The sequence below is a fragment of the Biomphalaria glabrata genome, chromosome 9 (genome assembly GCF_947242115.1).
Source record: "Biomphalaria glabrata chromosome 9, xgBioGlab47.1, whole genome shotgun sequence".
NCBI lineage: Eukaryota > Metazoa > Mollusca > Gastropoda > Planorbidae > Biomphalaria > Biomphalaria glabrata.
The window spans coordinates 971,085-995,814 of record NC_074719.1 but is presented as its reverse complement, the minus strand read 5'-3'; the positions used below and the strand labels follow the sequence as shown (position 1 = coordinate 995,814).

The window sequence follows — 24,730 nt, the reverse complement described above, 5'->3', positions numbered from 1 at the left end:
TTAAGTTGATTTGGGAAATACCAATAATAAAATACAAAGCTTTGATAGCAAGCCTGTGGTTTTTCGCAAATTGTGGTCCCAACGTTTTTATTCTATCGAAACCTGTTCTTAGTAAGCATCTAGGAGGTAAAAGGAACCTGTGTAGTAGATTTCACTTGAATAGAAGCGACAGTTTAAGAGATATCTTGATTTTCGGAGACAAGCCTTATAATTTCCTTATTAAGTTGTTTTGGAAATACCAATAATAAAATACAAAGCTTTGATAGCAAGCCTGTGGTTTTTCGCAAATTGTGGTCCCAACGTTTTGATTCTATCGAAACCCGTTCTTAGTAAGCATCTAGGAGGTAAAAGGAACCTGTGTACTAAATCTCACTTGAATAGAAGCGACAGTTTAAGAGATATCTTGATTTTCGAAGACAAGTCTTATAATCTCCTAATATTTATTTATAGTTGATTTGGGAAATACCAATAATAAAATACAAAGCTTTGATAGCAAGCCTGTGGTTTTTCGCAAATTGTGGTCCCAACGTTTTGATTCTATCGAAACCCGTTCTTAGTAAGCATCTAGGAGGTAAAAGGAACCTGTGTACTAAATCTCACTTGAATAGAAGCGAAAGTTTAAGAGATATCTTGATTTTCAGAGACAAGCCTTATAATTTCCTTATTAAGTTGATTTGGGAAATACCAATAATAAAATACAAAGCTTTGATAGCAAGCCTGTGGTTTTTCGCAAATTGTGGTCCCAACGTTTTGATTCTATCGAAACCCGTTCTTAGTAAGCATCTAGGAGGTAAAAGGAACCTGTGTACTAGATTTCACTTGAATAGAAGCGACAGTTTAAGAGATATCTTGATTTTAGGAGACAAGCCTTATAATTTCCTTATTAAGTTGATTTGTGAAATACCAATAATAAAATACAAAGCTTTGATAGCAAGCCTGTGGTTTTTCGCAAATTGTGGTCCCAACGTTTTTATTCTATCGAAACCCGTTCTTAGTAAGCATCTAGGAGGTAAAAGGAACCTGTGTACTAAATCTCACTTGAATAGAAGCGACAGTTTAAGAGATATCTTGATTTTCGAAGACAAGTCTTATAATCTCCTAATATTTATTTATAGTTGATTTGGGAAATACCAATAATAAAATACAAAGCTTTGATAGCAAGCCTGTGGTTTTTCGCAAATTGTGGTCCCAACGTTTTGATTCTATCGAAACCCGTTCTTAGTAAGCATCTAGGAGGTAAAAGGAACCTGTGTACTAAATCTCACTTGAATAGAAGCGAAAGTTTAAGAGATATCTTGATTTTCAGAGACAAGCCTTATAATTTCCTTATTAAGTTGATTTGGGAAATACCAATAATAAAATACAAAGCTTTGATAGCAAGCCTGTGGTTTTTCGCAAATTGTGGTCCCAACGTTTTTATTCTATCGAAACCCGTTCTTAGTAAGCATCTAGGAGGTAAAAGGAACCTGTGTATTAGATTTCACTTGAATAGAAGCGACAGTTTAAGAGATATCCTGATTTTCGGAGACAAGCCTTATAATTTCCTTATTAAGTTGTTTTGGAAATACCAATAATAAAATACAAAGCTTTGATAGCAAGCCCGTGGTTTTTCGCAAATTGTGGTCCCAACGTTTTTATTCTATCGAAACCCGTTCTTAGTAAGCATCTAGGAGGTAAAAGGAACCTGTGTACTAAATCTCACTTGAATAGAAGCGACAGTTTAAGAGATATCTTGATTTTCGAAGACAAGTCTTATAATCTCCTAATATTTATTTATAGTTGATTTGGGAAATACCAATAATAAAATACAAAGCTTTGATAGCAAGCCTGTGGTTTTTCGCAAATTGTGGTCCCAACGTTTTGATTCTATCGAAACCCGTTCTTAGTAAGCATCTAGGAGGTAAAAGGAACCTGTGTACTAAATCTCACTTGAATAGAAGCGAAAGTTTAAGAGATATCTTGATTTTCAGAGACAAGCCTTATAATTTCCTTATTAAGTTGATTTGGGAAATACCAATAATAAAATACAAAGCTTTGATAGCAAGCCTGTGGTTTTTCGCAAATTGTGGTCCCAACGTTTTGATTCTATTGAAACCCGTTCTTAGTAAGCATCTAGGAGGTAAAAGGAACCTGTGTACTAGATTTCACTTGAATAGATGCGACAGTTTAAGAGATATCTTGATTTTCGAAGACAAGCCTTATAATTTCCTTATTAAGTTGTTTTGGAAATACCAATAATAAAATACAAAGCTTTGATAGCAAGCCTGTGGTTTTTCGCAAATTGTGGTCCCAACGTTTTTATTCTATCGAAACCCGTTCTTAGTAAGCATCTAGGAGGTAAAAGGAACCTGTGTACTAGATTTCACTTGAATAGAAGCGACAGTTTAAGAGATATCTTGATTTTAGGAGACAAGCCTTATAATTTCCTTATTAAGTTGATTTGTGAAATACCAATAATAAAATACAAAGCTTTGATAGCAAGCCTGTGGTTTTTCGCAAATTGTGGTCCCAACGTTTTTATTCTATCGAAACCCGTTCTTAATAAGCATCTAGGAGTTAAAAAGGAACCTGAGTACTAGATTTCACTTGAATAGAAGCGACAGTTTAAGAGATATCTTGATTTTCGGAGACAAGCCTTATAATTTCCTTATTAAGTTGATTTGGGAAATACCAATAATAAAATACAAAGCTTTGATAGCAAGCCTGTGGTTTTTCGCAAATTGTGGTCCCAACGTTTTTATTCTATCGAAACCCGTTCTTAGTAAGCATCTAGAAGGTAAAAGAAACATGTGTACGAAATTTCACGTAAATAGAAGCGACAGTTTAAGAGATATCTTGATTTTCGAAGACAAGTCTTATAATCTCCTAATATTTATTTATAGATCTAGTATTGTATTATTTCCGACATTTGGATATTTCCGGTATTTGGTTTCGCCCTTACCAATATAAACAACCATATTGATATTGGTTTTACGTTCGATTGACGACTGCTGATAAAGTTTTCTGTACACTACGTGTTGACTTATTATTCAACTTCTAAATCTAGACTATATGTAGGCAAAAAACTGAAAAATAAATAGATCTAGACCTTGTAGATTTGTAATTCTAGATCTAGATCTAGAACTTATAAGACCAAGACTTAGCCGGCAGGCTTGGCTGAGAGGGGCTTATTCCGGGCTATTAAATTTAATGTGGCAATTGAATTGACGTCGATGATCAACTAAACAAATTATCCTTAGTCCTTGCCATAACTGATGCCTCTCAATCAAAACTTAGAAATAATTAGAAAAGTAAAGCCTATCAAAGCTTGCAATACACATGTGATCTAATTCTAGATCTATAGATTTATCTAGATTATCAACAGTTCGCTTTCAGTGGATCTGATTTCACTACTAGATCTATAAGTATAACTACTACAAGTTGTAGTACAAGATCTGATCTAGATCTATAGGAAAGGCCCATCAGCGAAATGGCATACAAAGCGAACACCTCCCGGTATTTTTTATCCATTCTTATTTATTTCAAAAGTAACTGCAGAACTAATAAAATGGTGTTACAACGACATTTTTCTACATTTCCCACATATTCACTTTTGTTTTCCCTCAATAAAATAAAGCGTAGCTAAAGGTCAAAGTTGACATGTATGGAAATTTCATTCTCAAAACATTTCCGGATAAACGAGAATAGTCCGAACTTAAGGCGATTTGCATATTATGCTTCTAAATTGACGAGGAAATAGTTAGCTAGAATAGCTAAGGCTATTCATTCCGTTGAAAAAAAAATATTATGGGGTGTTTGCTCAAAATGACCTTTCTAACTGAAAACCTATTCAGCGAAACCCCTATTATAAGCTTAAAAAGCCATTAATAATAATTTAGTTACTGATTTAATCTGTTTTTCTTTTTGTCTTATCTATTGTTATTGTTTGTAAACTGAAATATTAAAATAATAGGCCTATTTTTAACCTTAACCCAACGTCTTCGATTTCGAAGATTAAGGATGAGTGCATCACTACGTGTTTCACATGACTACGCCCAGTTGCGACCAGCATATTTTCCTGCATTTTCTTTCCGTCTAAAATGTTTGACTCGCAGCTCTCCAACAGTCTCTCAGAGGTCATATGCTGGCAGCTACTTTCCTCTATGCCAGTGAGGGTGAAATGACGCTTCAGTTGATCTTAACAGCGCTTATACGGGGGGGGGGGTCCTCTGTTTTGCCCTCCTCCTTTTTTTTTAACTGTCTGGTTAACCTCTTGTTACTAATTAATGAGATTAATATGTGTATAAATGTTTAAAAGAAGTGCAGAATTCAACGCGAACTATATATTTAGTAATAAATATAAGAGTTACCATATAATATACATTTATAAAATTACAAGATCACTCCTGAGCCTTTCGTCTCCATGCCCGAAACCCAAGCTGTTGTAGATCTGTCTCCATACATCATCAATCCATCGCATTCGGGATCTGCCTTTGGGTCAATCAGCGTGTGTGTGTGGGGGGGATCGAGTTGATGGTGATTAAGTGCACTGAACATAAGTTCTTAAAAAAAATAGTTGCAGTAACGAGAGTTTATGAAATGGAGAGTAGTACGACGTGGAGTAGCCTGTAGGAAGGTGGCGTGATAGAATTTTTTAGTTTCTTTATTTCTTTTAAGAAAAAAAATTGATCGCAAGTTTCGTAGGCTATATAGTCATCAGTTCCAAGCAGAGAAAGGAGATGTGGAGCACGAGAAAGTGAAAACAAATTTAGGCTTTATGCAACAAGGAGGACAATAGTTATAATGCTTCATGGAAGAAGTTAGATGATAGAACTAACTGAAGCATAATTTCCTATATTTTAACATGCTATTTTTAACGGCCTTCGCTCATTATGACTCCCGCGAGAATTGCGTTCGCTGATTAGGTTCGACCCCTACCGCAAGTAGACTTGAATTATAAATTTAATAGCTGATATGGAAAACAAAGTCAAATTTAATTTTATCGCCCAATAGCTGAGGAGTCCGCAGATGTTTTCATTTTTTTAATAAGTTAAACTATTGCAGAGTTATAAATTCTAAACTAAAAACTGGCACAAAAACATTCATCACATTTTATATTTTTCAGATGAAGATGCATAGCGGGCTTCATTATATTGCTTTTGGAACAGAGCCACATACAGATTAATAAAACCAGCTCTTTTGAGTAACAGGAAGGACTTGAAAACTACATATTAAAAAAACAAGCAGCAAAGAAGAAAATTTAAGGCAAGTTTTTTTTCTAAATATTTTGATTTATTATTTAAAATTAACTTCATTGTTTCTTTTGTTGTATGCATAATACAGAACAGGCAAATTATGAAAATAATCTTGACTAAAATCTTTCAATCTAGATTAGATTTAGATTTAACTTTTTAGAACTGATTTCCACAGGGGATGGGAATGGGCAGGGTTTAAACCCGGAACCATCGGTAAGTCTGAACAGTCCATCACACAAAATGCATGACCAGGCAGACATCTTGATTTGAATTACTAACAAAGATAGGCCTACTTTATAAAAAAAACAACTAGTTCTTGGCGTCCATTGTTATTCAAACAGTAACATAGTTACAAGAATTGATCTTGAAATAAAATGTTTTTTTTTTTAATAAACAAGTAAACTTTATAGACCTTACAATCTATAAGGCAGATGATGTAAAGGTCACCTGTTTCTGTGGACCACGGTTAACGAGGATGTCTTGGCCAGCACAATGAACAACCACCTTACTTTTCCCCAACTAATGTCAAATACCAATTAAACCTGGTTGGACTCAGAGGTATCCCAAAATTCAAAATACCAGTCTTTAACGAGATTCGAACCTGGTACTGCAGGTTTCACTAAGGGCCTCTTTTGAATGAATAGATCTACAATTTTCATACTAATAGATAAGATAATAATAATTAATATACAAACAATACTTCAATTCATTTCTTTTATTTCCACAAATAAATAAATGCATATTATGATTTGAATAAATATATCTATATATTAAATTATATAAATATTTCTCATTGGATAGCTTGGATATAATACAGGTGCAAAAAAAAATACACTGTCTCACATTTACACATATTTATATATAATTTAATTTAACTACTATAATTATGAATGTACACAAATTATTTTTTTAACACACATTATTTCAAATATTCTAGGTAAACCAGCCTATGTATTAGCTGATATGTTTAAAATTCATCCCACAACTGCATCTAAGACAGGGGTGGGCAAATTACGGCCCGGGGCCGGATGTGGCCCAGCGGAATGTTTTATGCGGCCTGCTGACAGCTACAGCAGACATGCCTATAGTCCCGCATTTTGCGGAAACGGCCCGCAAAATCATCAAAAAAGCTCACATGTTCCGCCGTTCCGCATTCACGGTTCACGCCAAGTCTGAATTCCGACACTAAAAAAAATTGCCATTTTATCATTATTTATTAATAGTGCGAATTGAAAATACTGAGTGCAAAATAAAATATATATAGGTCTGTGTTTATTGTTTACATTTCATCTACTTCCGGACCCGGTGTGTCCTAAATTTACGAAGAAATGGTTGAAGACTTCTGACTAGATCTAGATCTACATCTAGAGTTCTAGACATAGATCTCTAGATCTACTCTAGATATTAGAATTAGATCTATTCTTAGAATCTAGTAAGTGCTAATTAGCCAAATATTCCATTCAAATCCCTTTCTTTTCACGACAATGGCTTTACTAGTACAGTACAGTAATCTTAACTCTACTAGATCTACTCATCTAGAGTCTATCTAGATCTATCATCGTGATCATCTAGACTGTCTAGAGACAATCTAGTCTTAGTCTAGACTAGACTAGGCTACTAGATAGGTCTAGGTCACTAGACTTCTAGATCTAGAATCTAGACTAGATTTAGATTAGAATATATAGATTTCAATAGATCTAATCTAGTCTAGAGTCTAGATTGTTTTTTAGATTTTAGATGATTTGATAGATCAAATAGATCTGACTATTCTAATTCTAACACTAACTCCTTGAACTGGTTTCTAAGTAATCTAAGAAACTAAAGATCTAGACCTAAATTAATTAATTAACTTGACTTAGACTTAGACACAGTAAGTCTAAGGCCTAAATAAGGCTATTAGATCTACTTTTCTTATTACATAGTCTAAATTAGTTTCTAGATCTAGAAGTAGGGCTAGCACTAGATAACTAGATCTAGAAGTAGACTCTAGATCTATCTAGAAATAGACTTTGAAGGTGATAGATCTCTAGATTCTAGATTTCTATGTATCATTATGTAAATTTAGTTCTTAATAAGTCTATTATAGACTATAGATTTAGACATAAATATTTAGATCTCTAATATAATTATTATAATCTGTGTTCTTAGACATAGAGGACTTATTAGATATAGATCTAGACTAGTACTAGTAGACTCTTAAATTATTTTAGATCTAGAACTATATACAAGATCTAGTGTGACTAGAGTAGAGCCCTAGAATTAGAAAAGGATAGATAATCAAGTAGATCTAGAATAATCTAGACTAGATTTCACTAGATCTAGTCAATAGATTTAGACCTAGTAGTAACAAATAAAAATTGTTTGTTTTTTTAGTTTTTGTTCTTTAGGAGGGTTTTTGGGCCAAAGTCTTGTTCGGGTCTCTTGATTTAGAATGCACCATTGAAGGACATGGTCAGCATTCTCTGGTGATGGGCAAGTTTCTCTAGTCCCGACATTTAACTTCCAGAACATATATTGTCTCATTCAGTGAACAAGCCTTTTCCTTTGTGGAAACTAAACAAGCATTACTACTGGTCGATTTTGACTGACTGTAATTTGACAGCAGTCACAAGGATAGAAACTAGTAAGCTAGTTCCACAGTTCCGGAACATCATTCACGAGTGTAAAAAGTAAAATACTGCACATTAAGTACAACTGTATATTTGTCAGGATATTTTAATGTAAAATGACAACAGAAATTTGAAAAAAAAAATCGTAAAATTGGTTTAAATAATTGCTAACTCTTGTTGCAATTCCTTAACGTGAAGTGTGGGGGGAAAAAAAGAAACGTGAATATAATACAGTGTAAATATGAATTAAAAGACATTCTACACAGTTAGCTTAGAGTGTCTCTATAAGTTGTATATAAATATGCGGCCCGCCATTCCCAATTTTTAAAATAATGCGGCCCTCGATACAAAAAGGTTGCCCACCCCTGATCTAAGATATTCATGTACTGTTTTGGATGTTATGTATGTCAACATATCCGATTTGATTTTCTGGCCCAATAAGGAGAGTCTCAGGCCCAAAAAATTTATCTGTACTTATGACAGGAAGATGACAGTAATAAATGACTGTTTTGAAATTTTCATTGAGAGACCTAGCAGCGTTAAAGCACAGGCACAAACCTATTCTTCCTATTAGCACAACACAGTAAAATATCTGATTGGAACTCATTACTTTCAATAAATGAATTACAAATATTTATACTAAGCTTTATAGTTTCTTTGGATTTAAGAGCCTTTAAATTTTTATTTTTAGAAGTGATGTTGTTCACAAGAGAATCAAATTTAACTTTTTGTTTTTTAATGAGGTGATATCAATCTCAGAAACCTTAGTTGGCAAAACTTTTTTAAGCTCTGATGGATTTATCCAGTAAGATAACAAGCCTGTAACTGTCTTACTCTCTTTTAGCCTGGTGTTGGCTACCAGCATAAATAAAGTGTCTGCCACATTTCTTCTTCTTTTTCATCGTTCTCATTGTTATGTTGGAGTGTTCATATGACTAGACCAGTACATGAGATGAACTGCGCAGTGGTTTCCAAATCAGGGAGCTCTCCATATAGTTTTCTTTCTATTGGGGTGATTTGGGGCCAATGTCTTATACGGGCCTCTTGGTAGAGAGAGCAGTTTTGGAGGACGTGGTCGGCATTTTCTGGTGATACTCCACATGGGCAGATTTCACTGGTTCCAATTTTGAGCTTCCGGAACATGTGTTGTCGCATTCTGTTGTGTCCGGTCCTGAGTCGAAAGATTAGACGTTGGTCTTGTCGGGATAGCTTATAGTAAGCGTCATCTTTCTTGTGATTTGGATGGGAGCTCGTCCATTTCTCATTTATTTTATCTATAATTAATTTCTTCATTTCTTCTGGATAGAGTGCAGAGTTTACTTGTGAGTTTGTTCTCCCACTCTTGGCGAGTGTGTCAGCCTTCTCATTTCCTGCTAGTTGTATGTGAGCTGGTATCCATTGAATAACAGTTTTTTTGCTGTTGTTGTTGAGCTTTGTAAGTGCTGTTCTGAGGTTTTTAATATGAGGCGAATCAGAGTTTTGCAAGCTTTGGAGGGTTGTTTTTGCGTCTGTTAGAAAGACAATCTGACTGTGGAGGGAACTTGGATGATTTGCTAACATGGTAGCAGCTAGTGCTAGTGCTTCCCTTTCTGCTCTGTGACTGTCAGAGAACTCTCTAGTTGCAATGGATTTTTCTAGTTTTCCTCCATCTGGCCATTCGATAAATATTCCAGCTCCTCCATTTGTGGTGGCTTTATGGGATGAGCCATCCGTGTAAACTCTGATCCACTGATTGCTAGGGTAATTGGTATGTAGAAAACAGTTCACTATTTCCTTGATCTCTGTTGGTCTGTAATCAGATTTTCTTTTTATGTTTTCAATATGGTCCCTTATAGTAGGAAGAGGGCTTTCGTCCCAGGGTGGAGATTCGTTATAGTGTATTGAGGATTCCAGAGTAATTTTTTCAAGTTGGTGTTTCTTTTTTAGGTTTAGAGATTCCTGTATGAAATTGGTCCTTTTGAGACGGTTTTTTGTGCCAGTTTTGTGGATTTTTGTTCTGAGTGGGTGCCTCTCCAAGGTTTCCAATTTAGTGAATTGGGAAAGGATTTTTATTTCTCTTCTTTCGTCCAGAGAAATCAGGGCTGCGGTTTCCTCCATAGCTCTTATGGGTGTTGTTTTGATTGCTCCTGTCATTATCCTTAAACCAATATTTTGAACCTTGTCTATTTTTCTTAGGTTGGTTTGGGCTGCTGAGCCCCATGCTGTGGCACCATACAGGTCTTACATAACTGGTATAGGTCTTTTTCAGGATGTTGTGATTAGCTCCCCAATCTGTGCCAGCTAATTTTTTCAAGAGGGATAGTCTCTGGATGCCTTTACTCTGTGTTTTATCTATTTCGTTTTTCCAGGTTAGTCTCGGGTCATAGGTGACTCCAAGATAAGTAGGGCTGTCATTTTTTTCTAAAGCTTCCAAATCTAATGTTAATTTTATTGTTTGTTGTTTTGTTGACAGTGAGAATATGGTATATGTGGTCTTTTTTGTGTTGATGGACATGCCCCAGTCTTTGGACCAATTATTGAGTTTATCAAGAGCATCTTGTAATCGAAATTTCGATGTTCCTACATGTGCTAATTATGGAAAGGTCATCTGCATACATGCTGCTTTTAACTTTTCTAGGTAGGTTTTGATTTAGATCGTTTATGAATATTAGGAAAAGTGTTGGGGATAGGACTTCTCCTTGGGGGACGCCATTTTTTATACCCACTGTGTGGCTTCTTTGTCCTTGCATGCAAACTAAGGCTTTTCTATTATTTAGGTATTCCTTTATCCAGTTGTACATTCTTTGGGATATGTGATGCTGGATTAGCTTGAGCAAGAGACCTTGTTCTCAGACTTTGTCAAATGCTTTTTCTAAGTCAACCCACACAATTGTTGTTGGTTTCTTTTCTCAAAAGCCGTCTTCTATTTCTTGTGTGATGAAGGCAATTTGATCTTCTGTTGATCTGCCTTTTCTAAAGCCAGCCTGGGCTTCAGTGAGTAGGTTATTTGACTCAAGGATCCATGTCTGCCACATGAGTGCAGGACTCACCAAGTCCAACTATACAAGAACAGTGGGCTGATAGAATAATACCATCTTGACTTATTACTATCCAGGGCTGCAGTACATGCTAACCACTGAGAGTGAAGACCTATTAAAAAGAAAAAAAAAATATTTAAAATACCTGTACATATCAAGACATTGGTCTCATATACATGTAAATACCTTTGAATATCAAGATATTAACTATAATATAACAATATTTATTACTTACCTTTGCTAGTGGTTTAAAAGCCATAACATCTTGAACCCAACCATCTAGGAACTGGTTGTAAGCTGCTAAACTCTTGTAAGCCTGTAGACATTTTCAAAAGTAAAAATAGCAATAACATTTTAATAATAGATGTAGAACTCTTGTAATATAAAGAATTGGTTGGACTTCGAAGCATCCTAAAAATATAGAAATTCAAAACCCTAGTCTACACCAAAAATTCAATTGAGACTAGTGAAGTGCTTCAGCCGCAACAGCCAAAAGGTTTGGGCTATGGTGTAATTAGCTTCAAATCTTAAAGAGCATTTGAAAGTTGTAAAAGAAACACAGATCTAGGACCATTAGATTTATCAACAAGTTACTAGTCTTGATGAGCCTAGTCCTAAAATAAACTTTAAAAAGTCTTCAGCCCTAGACTTAGATCTAAACTGGATAGTAAAGTTTTCTTTGGTTTAGATGCTAGATCTGATCTATATAATACTAGTATCTAATAATAAGTAACTATTATCTGTAACTATAGTCCAAATATATTTTGTGCAGAGATGTGTTTAATGAGCGCCTGCAGCACTGAAAACCTCCCAGATACCCCTCCCCTCCGGTCCACCAATGAGATTGGACCATAGCGCTCTGAGCATGCTATAAGCTTGAAAGTAGTGCTACATAAAAGCTAAATTTATTTATCTTATCAAGTGACCTAGAAGTGAAGACTAGATCTAGCTAAATCTATTAGATCAAAATTAAGTTTCATATGCTTAAAATATGCAGCAACAGAGAGATGTAGATTTTAGATGTTATCTAGATTTTCTAGATCTATTCTATAGAGTCTAGATGAGATCTAGAATGACCTACTAAGCCTAACCATTATGTAGGCTAGACTCTAGATCTAGTCACACTCTAATCTGAGACATCATCCAGATTTTGTATATAATATATCTATGAAGCCATAGATCTACATCTAGAATACTAGACCTTGAAGGCTTGAGTAGAGAGTAGATCTCTATCACAATCTATGTAGGCCTACATTATATGTTACAACAATGTTGATCTAGCTCTAGACCAGTGTTTCTCAAACTTTTTTGTCTGCCGGCACAGTAAACAAACTACAAAAATTTCGCGGCACACCACGAAGAGCAACAGATGTTTTATAATAAAAAGAAAAAAAGATTTTGCCTGTTTTTCAGTATTATGTTTAATGTGAATGTTGTGCCTGTTTTTGAGAGCAAATGCGATCTAAACGAGGCTCCAAAGTCGACAAACAAACTCGCATTTCATCGTCTATTGTAAGAAGTCTCTCTCTTTTCTTAGATTTGATTTCAGTCAGTGCTGAAAATCCAAACTCACAAAACCATAAAGATGTAAATGGAAGAACAATTATTTTGATTGCTTTTAAATTGATTACAGGATATAACTTGTTGATTGAAATCCAAAACACATCCAAGCTTTCTCGGAAAACATTGAGCTGCTCTTCTTCTTTAGTTGTAAAATTTGTAGCTTCATTGTTTCCAAATGGAGATCTGACCCATTTATATTCATTACTTCAAACTGTTGAGAAGTAATGCTGCAATGTTGACTGCAGGTGTTTCAAAGTGTCCAGAATTTCGGGGGTGATTTCTTTATTTGAAGCAGATTCATTGTAAGTAGGAAAGCAGTCCTTTCGGGATTTTACTTTGCCACAAAGACAATCAATTTTAACCAAATGATTTTAGTTTTGATGATGCAATGATGATGGTTTCCGATGGTCCTTGAAGACTTCAATTCAATGAATTTAATTTGTCAAATAAATCAGAGAGAAATGTCACCTTAACCCACCAAATCTGTCACCTGATGCACATACCTTGCCGTGGTGTGACAGCTTGAGTGCCTCAATGACCCTCAGAGCTATACCGGCGGGAGCTCATCACTCCTGGCAGGTACTACCAAGCCGGACAGGTCTGTTAGGAAAGAGGCCAGACAAAAGGTGCATCCCCCTCCCCGGGACACAGGGGTTGTGCGATAGGCTAACAACCTGTCCATGGAAAAAAAAAGTGTTATAGAAACCAGAACAAAAGCACAAACACTAAACATTGTCATAGGCGAAAGTAGAGCTCCACAAAGGAGACTTATGAAGCTATGCAGGGAAAGTCGAACGAATCCTGTGAGGCCGACCACTCTACTTAAACCAATGAAAAAGAAACACTTCCTTATTCAGAAGGCAGCATTTAACTTGGGAACATGGAATGTCCGCACTTTACTAGAACCAGGTAGATGTGCACAAACTGCCAAGGAAATGGCCAACTACAAACTACAGATCCTGGGAATGAGTGAAGTTCGATGGAACACATTTGGTGAAACAAGACTGCAATCAGGAGAAACCCTTCTCTTCTCTGGAAAGGAAAAAGAAGATGACTTACATGAAAATGGTGTAGCACTACTACTAAACAAGGAAGCTTTCAAAAGTCTTTTAGAATGGGAACCAGTTTCAGAACGAATAATTAGAGCCAAATTTTTGTCTAAGTTCAAAAATGTTCACATCATTATGTGCTATGCTCCCACCAACCTTGCAAGTGATACTGACAAAAATACATTCTATGACCAACTGCAAAGTATAGTTGACAAAATACCTACAAGAGATGTTTTGATCGTCATGGGAGACTTGAATGCCAAAGTGGGAAGTGACAACAGAGAGAGAGAGAAAAGTATGGGCACCCATGGACTTGGCACCATAAACGAAAATGGAGAAATGTTTGCAGACTTCTGCACATTTAATGAATTAGTGATAGGAGGCAGCATTTTCCCCCACAAAAAATGCCACAAAGTGACATGGGTTTCACCAGACAATAAAACAGAGAATCAAATCGACCACATTACCATACGGCGGAACTGGAGAAGCACATTACTAGATGTACGAAACAGAAGAGGAGCAGATATTGGCTCAGACCACCACCTAGTTGTTGCCAAACTAAAAATGAAGCTGGCCAGCAATAAAACAGAAAGAAACAAAAGGAAAAGATTTGACCTAGACAAGCTCAACAACACACAGATTAAAAAGGAATTCCAACTATCCCTTCAAAATAGATTTGCTGTGCTACAACTAGATGAGGCCAAACAAAGCGTCGATAAATCTTGGCAAAATTTCAAAGAAATTATTACTGAAACAAGCAATGAAGTACTAAGCCTTAACCCTAAGAAGAAAAAACAGTGGATTAGTGACGAGACATGGAAATTAATCGAAGAAAGGAAATGCGCTAAACAGGCAATTAACCTAGCAAAAACAAGAAACCACAAGCAACAATCAAAACAAGACTACCAAGCAGTTTCACAGAAAGTCACCAAAATGCTTAGACAAGACAAACGATCATTTTACAATAATCTGGCAGAACAGGCAGAAGAAGCAGCAGGTAAAGGAGATATAAAACAACTATACAAAATCACCAAACTTCTCAGTACCAAAAAGGCTAATTGCAATGTTCCAGTCCGAGACAAATACGGAAAACTACTTTCTTCAATAAATGAACAACTTGAAAGATGGAAAGAATATTTTCAAGAAGTGCTCAATAGACCTAAACCACGAAATCCACCAGATCTAAATGCAGGACCAACACTAGACATAAACATGGAAGAAATAACAAAAGAAGAAATAAGGAATGCACTCAAACAAATGAAGACAGGTAAAGCAGCTGGAATTGACAACATACCACCCGAAGTCCTAAAAGAAGGAGGAAGTGAAATAGTTGACCAAATGCACAAACTATTCAACAAAATTTGGTTAACAGAAACACCTCCGGGTGAGTGGAAAAAGGGCTTGCTAATTAAAATACCAAAGAGTGGAGATCTATCACAATGTGAGAAATGGCGAGGCATCACTTTGCTGTCAGTACCAAGCAAGATTTTTAGCAGAATCCTACTAAACAGAATAAAGGGAGCATGTGATGAACACCTAAGGGAAGAACAGGCCGGATTCAGAAAAGGGAGATCTTGTGCTGACCAAATAGCTACACTCAGGATAATTGTAGAACAATGTGTCGAATGGCAATCTCCTCTCTATGCAACTTTTGTTGACTTTGAAAAAGCTTTTGATAGTGTCGACAGAGAATCTATCTGGACTGTAATGAGACATTATGGGATCCCCAATAAAATAATAACCATAATCAAGAACCTTTATGATGGTTTCACCTGCCAAGTAACCCACTGTGGCAAGCTGTCAGAGGAATTTCCAGTCACAACAGGAGTCAAACAGGGATGTCTTCTTTCACCACTCCTGTTCCTTCTAGTACTGGATTGGGTCACAAAAGAAGCCTACTCTAACGCAGGGAAAGGAATCCAATGGACTCTCACACAAAAGCTGGAAGATCTGGAATTTGCTGATGACATAGCCCTATTATCACACAGACTACAGGATATGCAAGAAAAGGTCACAGCTTTAAGCGAAGTAGGAAAAAGAGTAGGCCTCAAAATAAACCACCAAAAAACTAAAGTACTTAAAGTAAACAATAAACAAAGTGGAGACATAGTATTGGATTCTCAGACAATAGACCAAGTAGAAAATTTTATATACCTTGGGAGTGTAGTCAGTATATCAGGTGGAACAGATGAAGACATTAAACGCCGTATAAATCTAGCACGTCAGACATTTACACAGCTAAAACCAACCTGGAAATCTTCTTACATCTCAAACAAGACTAAACTAAGAATCTTTAATTCTAATGTCAAGGCTGTCCTACTGTATGGTTCTGAAACATGGAGAACAACTGAAGCCACAACAAAAAAATACAGACCTTCATCAACAGATGCCTGAGAAATATCCTAAAAATACACTGGTATGACAAAGTAGAAAACACCAAACTGTGGGAGATGAGTGGACAGAAAAATATAGAAGTGCAGATCTTAGAGAGGAAGTGGAGATGGATTGGTCACACCCTTAGAAAAGATACCAGCAACAGAGCTAGGCAGGCCATAGAGTGGAACCCCCAGGGAACAAGACGCAGAGGAAGACCAAAAAGAACATGGCGACGCAGTGTACTTGAAGAAGCAGAGAAGACCGGGAAGAGCTGGGACACCATCAAAAAGCTAGCAAGAGACCGTGGAGAGTGGCGTGTTTATGTCGAGGCCCTATGTTCCATGAGGAACTCAAAGGAATGATGATGATGATGATGAACCCACCAAATCTCGCCATGAATAGAAAATCCAAAGTCTTTTTTTTATTTCAGCCTCCAAGAATGAAATCAGCTCAGCCTTGAGTTGGACGACATGCTTTAACACTTTTCCCCTGGAGAGCCAACGAACGTTGGTGTGATACAGGAGACATTAGTAGTCTGAATCCATTGCTTCACAAAGCTCTGAGGAAAGTCAGAATGCAAGCGGTCGAGATTTGAGGAAGTTTACAACTTCAATCACTTGATCCAGAACAGACATCAAATATTTGAAGGCAAGAGCTTCTCTGTGGATCATGCAGTGAACAACTAATACATTTGGATTTTCTTGACACACAAGAGTGAAGAATCCCTTTCTATTTCCCTGCATGGAAGGACAGCCATCGGTGCAAACGCTGACACTGTTTGTCTCCACTGTACTTTGAATAGCAAAATGTTTTAGTTCACCACTTAAAAATATCTTCGCCTTTGGTCGTAGTTGGTAAGTCTTTGCAAAATAAGAATTTGTTGACACATTTTTCATCCTTTATGAACTGAATAAAAGCTAACAACTGGGCTTTGCACTAATGTCAGTGGATTCATCCACTTGAAGGGACCACAACAGAGACAGTTCATCGTCAGTCATTTCGAAGTGTTCGAAGATTTGATCTTGTAAATCTGACAATAAGTCTTCAATTCTGCGCAAGATAGTACTATTTGACAAAGGAACTTTTTTAACTTTTTCGGCAGCATCGGGTCCAAGGATAGTTTCAACAACTATTGCTAAAGCTGGTGCAATGACTGATTCAGCCTCTGTGTGTTCTTTCTTGCATTTGCTAATAACTGAACAACCTTATAAATTGCAATTAATCCCTTTTCTGGAAGCTTTAAGTAGTTCGTAAGTTTCTTAGCTTGTTTATTTTGTTGAGCCCTGATTTTTTCGAAGTATTCCTTCAGTTGCGCTTTTACAGCTGGATGTTTTGTTTCCAAGTGTCTCTTCAATTTGCTTGGAACAAGCGCCTCATTCAACAGAGCTGAATTGCAGATCAGACAGAATGACAATGGAGAATCTTCAGGTCCTGAAGATATGAAACCATATCCGATGTAATCTTCTTTGTACCTTTGTTTGGTTCCATGCTTTTCATTGAACGCTTTCGCAGTTTCATTCTTACCAACGTATTTCTCCATGGATAACAATGATTAAGGCTTAGTAATAATTTGTTATTATTAGCATACACCTACAAAATTTACATGAAACACATCGCTTATTATTATCGTTACCAATTCAAGAACTGCTGAGCGTCTGCTAAGGCGGCCTACATTTGAGTCATTATAATAATATATGTATAGTGGACAACTCCATAACCTGAAGAGCTAACACCCCTTTCCGTCATAATGTAGCGATCCACTACTATTACTGGTCGTTGCAAGCTGGGATGTCGTCACAAGGTAAAATAAAAATTTAATAGTAGGCAAACCTGTGTAACACTGCACGTGTGGCATTCTGAAAACGCCTCGGCACACCTGCAAATCTTCGGCGGCACACAGTTTGAGAAACACTGCCCTAGACAATAATAAATATTGACTATTCAATCTGATTCTACATTTATGTCAAACAATATTATGAATATAGTATAGATGTCTAGATATGCTAACTTAAATAGTTAGAATATAGATCTAGAATCTAGTCTAGATTAGTTATTGGTAGATCTAGATCTAATCTAGGTCTAACAATAAAATTGATTCGGAATACCTTGAACTCATCCTTTGTGATTGTGTAAGCACTTTCAGTAGAACAAGATTATAAGTGAAGAGATCTGGATAACACAAGGAGGGCAGCAAATCATTTTCTTTATTACGCTGGCTTGCTTTCAAAGTGTAAGAATTAGTATTTGTTTCTGACTATATCATTCTTTGCTCGACTTATCCATGGTAAGTGCCTAAAAGCTTGTGTTGACTGTGCATAGAAACCAGATTTTTACCAACAATATGTCTGCCGTGCCCTGATCACATGACTATGTCTACCAACCTAAAGGTACCTGATGTGATGGGGAAGGTAAAGGCGGCTGGTTGTTGTGCTGGCAACCTCATTAACCATGGGCCACAGAAACAGATGACCTTTACATCCTCAGCCCCCTAGATTGTAAGGTCTGAAAGGGGAACTTTACTTTGATTTACTTTAGTGGGAAAAAAAAAGTTTCTTCTTCCCTTTTTTATTCATTAAACACTGTTTTCTTTTCACTCAAAGAACTTGTAGGACTACTTTTAGCCTAATCAATTTGATGGAGGCGTGGTGGCTGAGTGGTAAAGCTCCTGACCTCCATACTGGGGGTCCCGGCTATGAATCCTAGTGAAGACTGGGATTTCTAATTTCTGGATCTTTGGGCACCTCTGAGTCCACCCAGCTCTAATGCCCAATCCATGGTTCAACAAATTTAAAGATCTTACATGGCAGTATGAATAAAATGACAGTCTATAAAGTCAACTAAAAAAAAGTGAAATTGTACAAGATATAAAATGGAAATATTAATTTGGAGCAAGTCACAACATTTTGAAATAGAAATGTACCAGCTACAACTCGCTAGATGCAGTGGATACCAAATCACAACATTTTGAAATAGAAATGTACCAGCTACAACACGCTAGATGCAGTGGATACCAAATCACATCAGTGTAACTGGCAACTCAGATGTAGACTTCTTGGACAACCAGGGAAGGCTAACACCAATCATCTAGCAGGCTGTGAGCTTCAATCAGCTAATTACATTTTGAAAAAGAAATTTACCAGCTACATCACTCTAGAACACAGGACTCTACAACATAGGATTCAGCAGTCAATTCTACAGAAAATAGACAAAGTAAAAAAGTAAAACAAAAACCTAACTCCAAACAATAATACAACAACCTTCAAAGCAATGGAAGAGATCATTTTTTCCCTGGTTTCTCTGGACAAAATAAGAGAAATAATAATCCTTACTCAGTTTACTAAAATGGAAACCTAAGAGAGCTACCCACTCAAAACTTAAACCCACAAGTCTGGCACTCAAAATTAACTGAAAATACCTCATTTCATACGAGAATCTCAAACAAAGAAACACTGCTTATAAAATATAATTTATGAATTAGTTAAACAGTGCAATGACTCTCTTCCCTGGGACCTAAGCTCTCTTTCTGCTATAACCAAAAAAAAATCTTATCACAATCAGAAAGATCTCAAGGAAGAAATCTAATATACCAATAACCAGTGGGTCAATTATACAGATGGCTCATCTCAAGAATCCACCGGTAACGGAGGAGATGTCTTATGCAATGAATGGCTCAATTGAGAAAGATTAGAAAAGTTAATAGCCACTGGCGATCTCTCAGACAGCCACTGAGCAGAAAGGGGAGTATTAGAACCAGCAGCTACCACACGAATAAACCATCCACCTGTGAACAGCCAGATTGTCTTTCTAAGGAATACCAAAAACATTTCTTTCCTATCTTTCAAAAAATCTGATGCCTCCTCTATCAAACAAGTCAAGACAGCTCTTATAAAGCTCAACAATAATAGCAAAAAAACTGTTCTCCAATGGATCCCAGGCACACTTTCGTATAGAGGAGATGAACAAGCTGACACTGCCAAGATGGGAGAATAAGTAAGCAGTCTTAAATCCCATGAAAGGTGCAGTGGCTAAGCGGTAAAACACTTGGCTACTGAACTGGGGTGCAGGGTTCAAATCCTGGTAAGACTGGGGTTTTTAATTTCAGGATCTTTGGGCGCCTCTGAGTCCACCTAGCTCTAATGGGTACCTGACATTAATTGGGGAAAAGTAATGACAGTTGGTCATTCTGCTGGCCACATGACACCCTCGTTAACAGTAGGCCACAGAAACAGATGAGCTTTACATCATCTGCCCTATAGACCACAAGGTCTGAAAGGGGTACTTTACTTTTTCTTTTCTTAAATTCCACTATATCCGGAAGAGAAAAAGAAAAAGAGAGTAGTATAAACCAAAAATATAACAGTTGTTGCTCAAACATCAGGATCAAGGATGCATGTTACATTCTATCAGGACACAGTCAATGAATTATTTTTCACCTTTGAATAGGGCACAACATAATGAGTTAACACTTATTCTGGGTGTTGAAACCAGTGAAACATGCCTTGTAGAGTTCCTCCAAAGAACATATTGCCTTGTTTTATCGTGAGACCCAAACAAAATACTGGCCCCCAGCAGTCCTTTAGAATAAAAATTGTATGGAAAGCTGCCTGATCTGAAAAGAATGGAGTTCGTCTTCGATATATATATATATATATATATATACAGGATGTAATATTTAAGTTAAACTTTTGTCACACAGTCTCATATTTGTTTATATTGACTTTAGTATTCACTTGTATTCAAATAAAATAGCTGTATATATTCTACATTTATCCTTAAAATGTTGTGCACTGTTGGCCACTAGTTCAAATGTTTGCTGTGTTAAAGGCTATAACTAGGCCTACTCATGTGGCTCACATTGAGTTAAAATCAGACATTGTAATCCTTTTTGTGTGTGTCTACATCCTCTTATTGTTTATTTGTGTTTTCAGGTGGCGATTTTATTGTTTACCATGGAGTTGTCTACTTTTCAAATTTTACTGACCAAGTTTTGTACAGTGACTGATCCATCTGCAGTTTCCGAAGCAGTAACTGATATCTCAAAAAAATATCGCTTTGCTGATGGTGTCTGGTCACCTCAGGTAATCTTTCTCTTTTTCTTTTAATATGTAAAGAAAATTATATGTATGTATTTTTTTGTATATAGAAATGGATACTGTTTGTCTAAGGTGGATGTGTTTGACCATGGTGGATAAAACAGAGCTTGATCTTTGCAGAAGCTGTAGAACACCTTTCCACCATGGGAACCATAAATTTAAATGAAAGTGTTCAGATTTTATCCATGATCACCTGTCCAAAGATTTGAAGTATCACACTCAATGATCTATTTAAACAAATAAAAAGAACTCTACTGTTTAACCGCAAATCTTAATGACATTTGTAAAGACCTTCACATAATCCCTGTTGGTTTTTATTATCTTTTCAATATGCTTAATTTGTTGATTTTTACTTGAAAAATGTGTAGTTTTGGATACTGGATAGACAACACACATACCCACATTCTCATTATAAAATAAGTAGTTTCTACTTTTGGACATTATGACAAATAATATAATCCATTAGCTTTGTGGCGGTATTAAAATGCCCTATAAAAAGGAACTTGATTCAAGAAACACAAGGAAGGGAAAAGAGAAATCTATTGTACATAAGTAAGAAGTAATGGGATGCAGTATGCACAGTGGATATTAATAAAAAAAAAAGTAAAGTTTACCTTTCAGACCTTGCGATCTATGGAGCAAAGGATGTCAAGGTTATGTTTCTATGGCTAGTGGTTAATGAGCAGGTTGTCATGTGTCCAGCACAATGACTAACCGCCTTAATTTTCCCCACCTAAAATCAGTTACCCATTAGAGTTGGGTGACTGAGGGGCACCCTAAAAATTCAAAATCCCAATCTTCATTGAGGTTCAAACCCAGGACCCCATTGTTTTCCTATGAGGTACACAAATCATTTAGCCGACAAAAAATCAAAATATTGATATAGAAGCGAAATGAAAAATGACTGAGCTTTTGGCCCATGACTTTGAAATGCTAATATTTAATATCTATGTAAACTTGTTTATGTTGCCAGAGGATCAACAGGATTTGTTCATTGAAAGACACTTGAAGATTTAGGCAGTTAAAGCAAAAGGACTTCTTGCAATGTTTGTTTCAAGGTAATGTTTTATAGACATAACATTTACCATCCTTTTTATTTATGAAAGCAGTAAAAGAGTTTTTTTCTTTTCTGGGGGAGGGGGGGGATTTTTGTGTAATTCTGTTTGTGGTAAAAAAAAAAAAAAAAGTTCCCCTTTCCAATCTTTTGTCTATAGGGCAGATGATGTAAAGGTCATCTGATTCTGTGGCCTATGGCTAACGAGGGTGTCATGTGGCCAACAAAATGACCAACTGCCTTTACTTTTTCCCCAACTAATGTCAGGTACCCATTAGAGCTGGGTCTTCACCAGGATTCATACCCTGGGCCCCCGGTTCAGAAGCTAAGCGCCTTACCACTCAGCCACCGCAACTCCCTGTTTGTGGTAATCAGGCTATTTTAACTTGATAGGCTATAAATATAAGTGTAAAATATTTTTTAATGTGTATAAGATGCATCTTCAGATAAAGGTGCTACAACTGACCAAATTTTAAAAAAATCATATGTAAAGATAAACTAAAACATGACTAGTGATGTGCCTTTAGAACTGTTTCATGGAAGTAAAACATCTAAAATCATTTTTTTTCGCGCAGGACCAGACACAACAGAATTCCACAACATATGTATCGGAAGCTCAAAATCAGAAACTGAAATCTGCCCATGTGGAGTGTCACCAGAGAATGTTGACCATCTCCTCCAAAATTGCTCTCTTTACCAAGAGGCTGTACATGACACTGGCCCCAAAACACCCCAATAGAAAGAAAACTATTTGGAGAGTTCCCTGATTTGGAAATCACTGCAAAAATAATCTCATATACTGGTCCAGTCATCTGAATGCTCCAATAAAAAAAATGAGAAGGAAGAAGAAAAAGATTGTATGTACCATTTTTGTTTGTTTGAGGATGGGGAGAAAAGTGTTCTTAGAATTCAAACACCAAAAGTATGTGTCTTTATGAATTCAATGTAATTGATACTAGGCTTTTTGAGCTGAAAATAAAATGCAGGAAATTTTATTGGAAGTGCAGAAAAAAAAAAGAGTTTTTAGCCAAAATAAACAATGTATAGCCTGAGAACAAATCAGGTGGAAGAACCAAGGGTAATGCTAGTATACTATAGAAGTAGTACCTTTTTTTATGCTTGCAACTTCATTGATGCATAACAGTGTCACAAACTGTTTGTTAATGTGATATGAAACATAATTTTTTTAATTTTTTTTGTTACACATATAATCACTCTAAAAAAATTATTTCTAAAATAGATAACTGTCTCTAGTAACCTGCTAGTGGACCATGACCAACCTTTTTCTATCTTGCTTTGTATGATATAAACTTTCCTAGTTTTGACTTTAAATTGTCGCTCTGGTCGTGTCAGTTATGCTATAGGCTACTTTTAATTGCATATGTTAGACAAAAATAGTGAAAACAAGAGAACATAACATTTTCTAAAGAAATTTTTAATATTTTGCATTTTTAGGGAAGCAACATGGCTATCGAAAAGCAGAGACCATACAAACCTCATTAGATGAAGAGTTTTATTTTGTTGGTAAAGTCCTTGGTTTTGAGCCATCAGAGAAACATAGAAAGGTAATTTGTCAACATTTCAGATTTATCACTAAGAGTAAAGCAGAAAAGCTTTGATGGGCAGCATCTTTGTTGACCCAGTGATCCATCAAACTTATGGAACAAGTGATTGTGAAGATGTTCATTACAGTGCTTATGTCTGCGAACACTAAATGACTAACATTTTTAGTTCATGCTTTTCAAAATTTGGTGATAAAAGCTGAATTGAAGCCTTCATCTCTGGACAGTAGTCATGGTGTTTATTATTGCCGGCATTGTTATTGCCTTTGATTAACACAACTTCCATGCTCCTATAGCAAGCACAGTGCATTCTGGGTCAATACCTTTTGTTGACATGTGGAAGGGGGGGGGGAGGAGAGGATATCTGTGAGTCCTTCCTTTAAGCTCTCAGCAAGCACAACTTCCATGCTCCTATAGCAAGCACAGTGCATTCTGGGTCAATATCTTTTGTTTACATATGAGAGGATATGGAGGATATCTGTGAGTCCTTCCTTTAGGTTCTTAGCGAGCCTATAGCAAGCACAGTGCATTCTAGTTCAATATCTTTTGTAAACATAAGTGGGGGGGAGGGAGGGTATCTGTGAGTCTTTACTTTAGGCTCTTAGTAAGCACAACTTCCATGCTCCTTTAGCAAGCACAGTGCATTCTGGGTCAATATCTTTTGTTGACATATGAGGGGATATGGAGGATATCTGTGAGTCCTTCCTTTAGGCTCTTAGCGAGCACAACTTCCATGCTCCTATAGCAAGCACAGTGCATTCTGGTTCAATATCTTTTGTAAACATAAGAGGGGGGGGGGGATATCTGTGAGTCCTTCCTTTAGGCTCTCAGCAAGCAAATCTAATCCATTAAAAATACCTAGTTTACATTGTGATTTCAATTTAAGCTCTCCTCACTTAGATAGTCAAGCAGTTTATAGCTTAGCATTTATACATTCAGTTTATAGCTTAGTATTATTTATTTGGTTTAAAGCTTAGCTTTTATACATTTATTTTATAGCTAAGCATTTATACATTCAGTATATAGCTTAGAATTTACTTATTCAGTTTATGGCTTAGAATTTATTTACTCAGTTTATAGCTTAGCCTTTATACATTCAGTCTATAGCTTAACATTTATACATTATCTTATCACCAAATATTTATTCTTTCAGCTCTGTTTATAGCTTATAAT

The 24,730-nt window shown here is 36.3% G+C and overlaps 1 long non-coding RNA gene across 6 annotated transcripts in view; it reads left to right on the top strand.

Annotated features, from left to right (window-relative positions):
- Positions 1–6,427: 6,427 nt before the first annotated feature.
- Positions 6,428–24,730, top strand: part of LOC129928017 (uncharacterized) — a 134,034-nt gene continuing 115,731 nt past the window's right edge. For 2 of the 6 annotated variants that reach the window (XR_008779607.1, XR_008779602.1), the window contains exons 1-5: positions 6,428–6,666; positions 16,279–18,078; positions 20,777–20,926; positions 21,915–21,999; positions 22,571–23,560. This is a non-coding gene — a long non-coding RNA (uncharacterized LOC129928017). Of the gene's footprint in view, positions 6,731–16,278; positions 18,079–20,776; positions 20,927–21,914; positions 22,000–22,570; positions 23,561–24,730 lie in introns of all 6 variants that reach the window. The other 4 variants (XR_008779606.1, XR_008779605.1, XR_008779604.1 and 1 more) reach the window with 4 other exon arrangements.